Here is a 10,479-nt window from a genome sequence, read left to right on the forward strand (position 1 = left end):
TTACTTTTTCTTAGACTGCTTTAGAATGCCAGATTTCTAAAAAGTTCTTCTATTAGTAAATAGTTGTAGGAAGAATACTTTTCCATTGAATGTTATATAGCATGGGCATTTTTCTTTTTTTCAACTGCATAGTTCTTATGTTGGTATTTTCTTTTTTCCTTTTCCTCTTCCATTGCAAAGAGAGCTATCACATTTGATGTTTGCAATCAGACAGAGTGTGTGGATTCTTTGGCTCTGTTCTCTGACTTCTGTGATGTGGTGAAGTACCCTGGAAGGAAAGTTTGTAGTGATTCCTAGAAACTGGCAAGTGTTCTTCTTAAGAGGACTGATTCTGTGATATTCTGTACCAATGGCATATATGAAAACCTATGATTCCCAAAACACCCTTGAAGAGTTACTTCCACTTCTAACCAGGAGAGCTTTACCAAGGGGGTGATATTTCCAGGATTCAATGTGTCAGTATCTGTCCCTTTGTTCTCTGGAAGTGACAGTCCCAAGATTGATGCAGAAAGGTGAAAGGGACAGAAAAGTAGAGGAAAGAAGGGAAAAGAGCAATGTTTTAGCCCTGTTGGAAAGCCCTACCTATGCAGTGAAAGTGGGGATGCTAAGTTGACTAGCCAGTAATCAAATGCTGGGGAGGAATAAATGTTTTCCTTTCTTCTATACAATGAAAAGTGCTTCTTTATTTCATGGATCAATGCACAGTTTGGCCAATCAGGCCCCAGTGAAATCAGAGTTAATGAAACAGGTCCCCAAATTCTCGGTTTGGTTGTCTGTTGGTATTGAAGGTAACCAAAAAGTGAATCAGGAGCATGTTTTTTTCAGTGAAACAATGAATCAATTCAACTATGTCTCTATTTTCCATCAGTGAAGTGGTTCTAAGGAAAAGCAGATTCCCTGTATTCATGCCATTTTCTGTTAACCAGCCTGTTTCTATTCTAAAAGAGGCAGTTGATGTCACGACTTGGGTGTTATTCCCAATCACAATTTTCTCTATCAAATAAAGACAAAGATTTGTCGGATTAGTAATGTTTTAAAACATGGTAACAAGTCAAATGACACGTAGAATTCTAAGCGTACTAATTGTTAGAGTTGCCACTAATGATCACGATAGTAATTGATGTTTCTGTGTTCATAGCCAGCCTGAGACATGGTTTTCTGAGCAGGAGGCATCTCAGAGTTTGTCAGCTTGCCACAGAGCTGCACATTTGGCCAGCAGGGTCTTCATGAGTCATGGGCTCCACCGCAGCCCAGAGCTGCCCGAAATGCAGCTCTTCTCCAGACCTACCACAGAAACTGGGGGTGCCTCCACATTTGGAAAGCTACCTTATACCCTGTCCACACTCAATAAATGCTGCTTAATAGTGACAATGGGGGTGTGTGTTCCACCTCCCTTTTCTCCTGAACGCCTCTATTTAGGGAGCCACAAATGTTTCCCCAAGTAATTTATTCCATTGCTTGACTGGCTGCACAGTCAAAAGAAATTTTTCCTACCATCTCCCTTGAATGTTTCCATATTCTGTGTTTCTTGTCTTGTACATGTACCCGAACTGTGTTGGTGGTTAGGCAGTCATGCTGGGAGGACCCTGCTTCAAATGTCTTGTTTCCAGGTAACCAAGTTGAAGAACATGATCCTGGATTCTAGGTATAAGCTGAGTTTGGTTTGCATCCATTCATTATGAGAAAAAAAATTTTTTCCACTAATTTTTTTTTTTCTAAATTTTGGGAATTATGCTGAGACAGAACACTGGGAATCCAGAGGGTTGGATCCAGAGACTTCCTGACTCTGTGGTTACATGTTGGCTGACTTCGCTGCTAGTAACAAAGGGGTCTACAGGAGAATGGGCTGGCTTTCCCAAGTCACCCTTCTGCCCAGAGAAGGCTCTTCAGAGGTGCCCGATGCAGTGGTACATGTTCATGCACGTGAGCCCATGCAGAGGGGCATGAGTGCCCATGTGCTTATGTGTGAATAAATGCAGCACACAGGCAATTCATGTTTTAAGGGGGCACTAAAATGTCAATTAGGATCTATTATCTAGCAGTTCCTGTACTTACTTCTCCAGGATGAGTTCTTCCTCTTACAGCTGAATAGGATCAGCCTTGCGAGATGTCTGAGTCAAAAACCATTTACCTTTGGCATGACCTGAAAAGCCTTCCCTTTCCAAAGGAACGACCCCAGTGACAGGTGATATAGGGTAAGAGAAATTCACTCTTTCACTTTTTAGGAATTTTCTAAGTAACTCCTCAACAGGACAGTATCCTTGACATTAAAATTCATCAAATCCCTGTTGATACCCATTAACCAGTGTAGTGGGTGCAGGGAACAGAGCTTCAAATAAAGCAGGCAAACTCCCCTCTCACACAACAAGAGCTGATGTGTGTTCACAAAGTCAGTGTTTTCCTAGACAGAAAGGTCAGACCTTCCTAAAAAGTTACCTGAAGCCGGAAAACTAAAGGATAAGTAAGATTTTCTCTATAACAAATCTCTTTTTTTTCTTTACTTATGAAAAACTATTTAATCCAATTAATCATCAAAGAAAGGCAAAATTCAACAAAATGAGAGAATATCTTTTAATAGAATTTGTGAAAAGAATTTTTATTTAATTTTATTTTTTATTGAAGTATAGTCTATCTACAGTAATATTATATAAATCATAGGTGTACAATATAGTAATTCACAGTTTTCAAGGTTATACCCCATATATAGTTATTGTAAAAAACTGGCTATATTCCCCATGTGGTATGATTTATCCTTGAAAATCTTGAGATCACAGTAATAAATAAAAAATAATGCATTGAATGTGATTAAAGCTTAGAATTTTTCCAAAACGTGCACAACACAGAGGATCTAGGGTGCGTTTTACACCAATCCCTCTCCTCTCACCACCACTGCCAGGAAGTGAGTAGGGTCCTAGCATCATCCTCACTCCACAAATAAGTAAACCAGGCTTTGGGAGGCTTCAGTGAATTACCCTAGCTATCAAGTAAAAGATCAGGAAGTAGTAAGCAAGCCTTCTGATTCCAAGTCCAGGAATCTTCCTAGAACAGCCTTCAGAGAAGTTGGTTGCAGGGCAGAGAATTAGGGTAAATGACATAACCTCAGATGTCCAACTCTGACAGTGGACCTTGATTTTATGAACAAATGCAGTTCCTTTAAAGTGGTCCAATGGGCGAACCTAGGCTTTAGAGTCAAATCCAAGCTCGAATCCTATCTCTGTCATTGATGAGGTCTAACCATGAGCACATAATTTCACTTTGTTAAACCTCAGCCTCTCTATCTGCCATAAGAGACTACTTCCAAGGCAGCAGGAAGATTGAATGAGCTACAGTACTTGACACTGTGTAAGTTCTCAAAAAAGTAAATCTGTCTCCTTTCTCCTAAGAAAGAAAATTAAGCAAAATTGTTTATCAAGTGCATAACAACAATAACAATAAAATGTCCCTAAATGAAGGAAGCACTGAAAACACACTCCATGTTTCCAACCAGTTGTGAAGACCTCAGTCCCAAGAAATGGCTGCAATGACTTCAGAGGGAGAAGCTCACCCTTGGATGGATGCTTACTCTCTGCACTGATTTTACTCCAGACCCCAGCAAGAGTTCATGCCCACTACAGGTGAAGAAAACGCCACAGAGTCTCTTTTAGAGGAAACATAGGGCAAACAACAAGGAAGAGAAATTAAGCAAGTAAATGAAGTAGTTGGCTTGAGTACCCTATTTTCATTTCTTCCTCCAAACATTTGTTTGTTTTTACCTTCTATGCCCTGTGAACTATGTATCAACTGCTATGATTTTCCTTTCTGATAGAGAGATTAAAGGCAAATTTTGGGTTCACCCATAGTGTATGTTGACCTCCACCAGGACTGCATTTTTAGTCAAATTCTTGCTTCCAATTTGTTCTCCTTCTTATTCCTTTGCTCCATTTTTCACTTGCATTACTTTGTAATAATTTCTGTATTTTTATAAGATTCCTGAACTTCTTTTATGAAGAGATAGGTATAGGTATAGAAAAATAAGAAGGCAAATAAGTAAGTAAATTAGACTTTAAAAACGTTTTCACATTCATAGTCATCAGCTCTCAGACTGTTTCTAAATTCAGTCTGTGAAATTCTAAGTTTCTCCTCTTTTTCAGGGCTGTTACGGCATGCCAGACAAAGTTTTGTTTAAATAAAAACTTGCCTTTAGAACTCAATAGCTTCCCTGTGTGGGACCTTTATTGTAGCAAGGTGTGGCAGTCATAATCAGCTGGTTTATTCCAAGTCCCTTCCTAACCCCATTCTCCCTTAGCCACCTCCTACATTAAGTCTGAAAAATAATATACACACTTTCCCAGCTTTCTTTGCAGCTAGCAATGTCCATGTGACTTTGTTCTGGTCAATAATACCTGTCCTTTCCTGATAAAAGGATAGATGGTGCCAGCAATTTCCTTTACCTCATGCCTCAAACACAGAAGAGATGGTTTGAACCAGAGCAGCCATCTTTTGACATTGAGGCAATGAGCCATCATGCTGAGAATGGCAGACTAAAAGATAAAAAAATAGTGCTTGGACTGTCTGTCTCGAGAAGTGTTAACTGAAAAATACAAGTCTCTATTTGGTTAAGTCACTATTAATCAAGTGTTCTATTACTTGAAGCCACAAACCAACCTAAACTCTGTGTGTATGTGTGTGTGTGTATCTCCCTTGAAAACTCTTCTGACTCTTTTCAATACTGGTACATATAAGCAAATACAGCTTAATCACTCTATATGATGTGAATCTATAGACTACATTTGTAATCTGAACTCAAAATATGTATAGTGTCTTCAGACTGTTTCTTTGTGATGTTCTACAAGACATATACACCTAAACCTATAGCAATAATAGGTAGGCAAATACAAGAAATTCCACATCAACTCATTATTCCCGAAGACATAATTTAACTGCCTGTGGAGTAATTATCCCCAAATCTAGAAAGAATCTTGAGTAAGATGAGGTTAAAATATGAGAAAAAAAAGGAGTTGACAGAGCCTCAGATTACCCTGAGAGTAAATAGTTTTGGATCCCAAAGCAACCCCTCTAAATTTTTTTTTTATTGAAATGCATTCTTATTTTCATCACTGCCATTCTCAAAACCCCAATAAATAGATGGTGTAAATGATCTGAAAGACTCTGTTTATCCAAACTGCTCCTGGTTAAGCCAGGCTGACTCACCTGCATGAGCATCAGTTGCTGGGTCCCCTCCTCTCTACCTGTGCTCTTAGATCCTGGTGGGCTTTCTCTTGCTCATAATATCCTGGCTATGAATTTTTGGATCCATTTCCCAACAGACATCCACCTCTACCCTGCTCCTCTGACTGCTGAGAACATCCTGATTCTCCTTCTAGAATTTGGGGCCTCCGCTCTAATAATTTATGAGTGCAGTTGCTCTTGTACCGTGACTATCTCCTAGAACTTCACATTGCACCTCCATCTCAGTTGAACTTGGACGAGAAGGAAATCCAGCCCCACTCCAGCAGAAAATCCCCATTTTCCCTCCATGCCCAGGAACAGGAAAGTTTCAGACAATAGAGTAAAGCCAGAGGTAAAAATGGTCTTCCATATCATTTACACCATCAATTTATTGGGGTTTGGAGAGTGGCAGTGATGAAAATAAAGGGTGGCAGCCTCCTGACGTTTGTCCTCGTCATAAGTGATCCCTGGTTTCATCTGTGTTATCATCCACATGAAGAGAAGCGAAGACAGACCATCGTGTCGGTCATGAACAAAACCCTCTTAAACTGAAGAGGCTCCCTGAAATGGAAAGAGTGGGAAACACCTGGTAAAGGGAATCTTCTGGATCTTTCTGGAAGGAAATTATCCAACACCAAGAGCAGTAAAAACTGATTGTGTGAACTTTACGATTTGACCATGATGGGTTCTAGAAGCAACACTGCACTCTTCTCCCCTCCCCAACCATCACCATGTAGTAAGGTTTGGGCAGTAATGAGGAAGCAGCTTTCCCCCATAATCTATATCACGGAGTGCCGTGTGTTTTCAGTCATTAGTTACAAGGATTCAATTAAACTCAGTAGGTTTAGGAGATCCTGCTTGAGAAATGTAATATATGTTCCTAAGTACTTTGAACAAACTCCAAATATGTTCAAAGAGAAGGGTTTTTAAACTGTGTAGTAGCTCATGGGATTGTATTTAGTTGGATAGGATGATCTGTCGTTTGGGGTATTTACTGTGCTTTCAGGTTACTCTGAAACATACAAGCGAGTGAATCTTGTGTGCACGGTTACATGCAAACAGAGCTTGAGAGGAATCCAGAGACACTGCCCATCACCTACACAAGACCCGTCACCATCGCCTTTATCCCACTGAACCCTGATTTTTGTTCACGTTCACCCTGTATTCCAGGACAGGCTGAGACTTCCTCCTACTGCATGGGGTCAGTGCTGACTGATCCAAGCTAACTAGGGTTATTCTGTTTCCTGGACCACTGATTCACCAAAGGATGGACCCAGTGCACAATTCTAGCCAGTAAGTAAAGTCTGGAACTTCTGGAAAAGTTTTCTTTGCCCTTAAGAAAATGGAAATATGAAAGATACCTATTTTCCTCTCTCTGAATGTCACTCAGATGTGATACTGGGTGCAGTCAACTTGTGACCTTGAAGAAGAAAAATCCCAGATTATTGCAAGAGAGCTGACATCATTGAACTTCCCTGGGATTACCCAGTGCCCAGACTTCCTGTGAAGTAAGATCATACACTTCGTTATTTGTTAAGTCACTTTTAGCTCGGTCATTTGTTACTTGCAGCTGAATGTGTCCTAAGTGATACAACAATCATCCCTAGAGGCACAGAATCTTGAGATTGTTTGGGGTGGAGAAAGAGTAACTCAGACTCACAGAGAAGATGTGGCTTGCCTTAGTTATAGAAGCCAGATTTGCTCACGGGACTATGTGTTTTCCACTCTACCACGCTGTCATATAGGGAGTTGCTTGTTAAATTAAATCCACTGGCATTCAATTTCATTTGAATGATTTTCTTATTATGATTTTGATGTCATTTCAAATAAGATATTTAGCTTGCCTAACCAGGGAATGGAAAATCTTTAGCCAGAGGGTTAGAAACTAGACTCAGGGACTCTCCTGGTGCTGCAGTGGTTAAGAATCCACCTGCCAATGCAGGGGACATGGATTCAAGCCCTGATGCAGGAAGATCTCACATGCCATGGAGCAACTAAGTCCATTCACCACAACTACTGACCCTGCGCTTTAGAGCCTGCAAGCCACAACTACTGAGCCCATGCACCACAACTACTGAAGCTCACGTGCCTAGAGCCCATACTCCACAACAAGAGAAGCCACCACAACGAGAAGCCCGTGCACCGCAACAAAGACCCAACACAGCCAAAAATTAAAATAAATAAATAAATTTATTTTAAAAAAAGAAACTAGACTCAACCTTAGAATTTACTGCCTACCACTATGAATCAAGCCAATGTCAGAAAACTGAGAAAAAGAATAAACAGTGAGACAGCTGCCTCCTGATCTGTCACCTATATATGGCAAGGCTAGACATGCCCAACAGTTACAACCAAGCCATAAATATATATTCTATACTTAACCCCACGATCTTAAAAGTTGTTTGATTTTCATTATTGATGTTTGCACACCCTCCGGGTCTTACATTCTAAATCCATTATCTGGTACTGTCATGGTATTAGAAAAAAGGAAAAGTGTTTTTTAAAAACTTCCACTTTGCATAGGTTCGCAGACCCTTGCCCCACTAGCATTTGCATCCTGAGCATAAGGGAATTAATGCATTTATAATACAACTGAAGACACCCAGCACGAAGGTACTCCAAAGGAGACAGGACTGAATTTATGAGTGCTGGGAGGGCTGTGTGTCTGGTGAGAATGGGGGCAGATAAGGGGAGTTGTTTAAATAGTAAAGCTTCAGAGTCTAGAAACAAGTGCTTTAAAATATCTGTTATAAATAAGTTGCAAACTCATAACATATCCTTTATAATGCCAGATCCACCATCTCTGCCAAAAAGACTTTTTTGGAGAGAATTCTCTCTTTCCTTTAGCAGCCTGAGCTCTACCTAAGAAGCTAACGTATATTGATGCATCACCACCGTTATAGGAGGCTGGGAGTGATTCCCATTCACCTCCTGCAAATAACCCTCCCTCCGACATAAGATGTGGAAAGCCAAACCGAAAGGTCCTCTGTGTTTGGAAAAGCTGCTGTATTTGGATCATGGCAGCCTTTCTGTGGCAAAGATGAGAGCTGGAGAATCCAGGAGAATGTCTGATGAAATGCGGACAGCTACGTTATCACTGCTCACATCTTCCACTGTAATGTTGCCAAATTGGCAACCACAGCCACACAAAGTTAATATTCTGCTTGGAAAATAGTCTCCCCTCAAGTACTAGCAATACTTGCTTTTTCACAACTCTCTAGAGCACAGGGTCTTCTGGGAACTTCCCTAAGGACCTCTGTGGGCCGTGCACAGTGGCTGCAACCTCCGTCTTAGAGACCTCACTGATTCGTCCTAGAGAATTGCCAACAGGAGGTTTCTCTAGTTTTAAAGTCCTGTTCCTCCAATTAGCTGTTTCCCAGATTTTTCCATGGAAGGATATTTCTCCAGTAGCCCACCAGTTTATTTCTAGACTTTAAAAAACCCCTCTCAGGGCTTCCTTGGTGGCGCAGTGGTTGAGAATCTGCCTGCCAATGCAGGGGACACAGGTTCGAGCCCTGGTCTGGGAAGATCCCACATGCCGCGGAGCAACTGGGCCCGTGAGCCACAACTACTGAGCCTGCGTGTCTGGATCCTGTGCTCCACAGCAAGAGAGGCCGCGATAGTGAGAGGCCCGCGCACCGCAATGAAGAGTGGCCCCCGCTTGCCGCAACTAGAGAAAGCCCTCGCACAGAAACGAAGACCCAACCCAGCTAAAAATAAATAAATAAATAAATTTCTTTAAAAAAAAAAAAAAAAAAACCCTCTCAAAGAAGTCACATGGGAATGAAACTGGAACTGAAGATCAGGGACCATGGCAGACATGCATTTAGGAAGCCCATCTTGTTTCTTTGACAAGAGAATTTCCTTTCTAATGTCAGTGTGTGCTGAGTGGAAAGGAAAGAAGCGTGTCTGGGGAAGCACATCCTCATTTAGTCACTTATAAGATCTCATCTCATTTTAGTGACGTTTACATGCATGACTGGTAATTAAGTCTTATTAAATCAGAATTTCTTTTTCATTTAAATATGAGCTTTAATTATATAAAACCACCATTGCTGTAAAAAATGATGGTAGGCATTTCTTTGAGCTTTGAGTGCCCTCTACTGGAACAAGAAAAAAGTAAAAAATCAATAGCACAGAGGTCTTGGTAGGGTTTTGTCTTAACGACTAAAATGGTATTATTATTGGGGAAATAATAATAACTGCGAGAACTCAACCTCTCTCATTCACAGTGACCTGACTGTGATCACAATTTTTTCTAAAAATGACTTATTTAATGGAGCTCATGGTGCACATCTTGCGGGTTTTACATTTACAAAAACTCCTGAAAGTATGGACAAGAAGCGCCTTGGTACCTGGTTGGCCTGCTGTCTTATTTCCAGTGACTCCAAGTCTCCATGCCATTAGTTTTTGGTTTACAGCCGTGGCCTCTGAAGTGGAGTTAGTCCCTGGACCAGTTTTATTTATTAAACTTTTTTCTTCCAAAATCTTGCATTATTTCAACTTCATTTGGATGCCACATTTCCTAAGTCAGCCTCACAGGCCTTTCACCCTTTCTGCTCTTCCCACTTTCTCCCTCCTCTCTTCTTTCTTTCATCTGTAGTCACCCCTTGACCTGTCTGCTTCACTCTGACCTCCAAAATGCCCCCTGTGCACCACCAAGTTCCCTCTTTTCATCGCCACCCAACGAACATCGTCACGCCCACTGTCAACAAGACCAAGCCTGGACTCCCTCCCTGGTCTCTGTTTAATCAGACTCTCCACCCCTCCCTATTTCAATTTATGTCCTAACTTGTCTGGACTTCATGGTTTATTATTTCAACCACATTGTCATCAACCCACTCATTTCCACCAACCCTTTGATCGTCTGCTGTATAAGCTCTGCAAATAATCTATTCTGCAAAAGCCTGATGATTCATTCTAACTGACTCCAATTTCTAAGCTTTGAAGCACTGCTGAAGAAAATCATATTGCTTTGTTCATTGGCTGATGATGAATTCTTTGGGCTAATCTCAGGTGAGACCTCAGGAATGCTCAACCATGTTCTTTCTTATCTGTAGTTTGCTTATTTTTCTAATCCTTTAAGGATCACTCAAACCTTGCCTTCTTCCCTCATTCTAAACACTCAATTTGCCTCTTAATTTTCAGAAAGAAACTGAGGCTACTGAACCTGAAATTCCCATATCCTGCACTTCCTGGTTTGTTTATATCTGCCTTCTTCTTCCCTTCTGCAATGGGAGATTAGCAGTTTCTACCCCCTCTCAACCCCCT

The 10,479-nt window shown here is 41.0% G+C and overlaps 1 long non-coding RNA gene across 1 annotated transcript; it reads left to right on the forward strand.

The window, feature by feature from the left end:
• Nucleotides 1-3,515: 3,515 nt before the first annotated feature.
• On the forward strand, nt 3,516-6,710 carry LOC309810426. Its single transcript, XR_014294979.1, has 3 exons — nt 3,516-3,614; nt 6,379-6,501; nt 6,599-6,710. It is a non-coding gene; the product is annotated as an uncharacterized lncRNA (long non-coding RNA).
• The last annotated feature ends 3,769 nt before the right edge of the window (nt 6,711-10,479 follow it).

This window comes from Mesoplodon mirus (genome assembly GCF_964341445.2).
Source record: "Mesoplodon mirus genome assembly, chromosome: 9".
Classification (NCBI taxonomy): Eukaryota; Metazoa; Chordata; class Mammalia; order Artiodactyla; family Ziphiidae; genus Mesoplodon; species Mesoplodon mirus.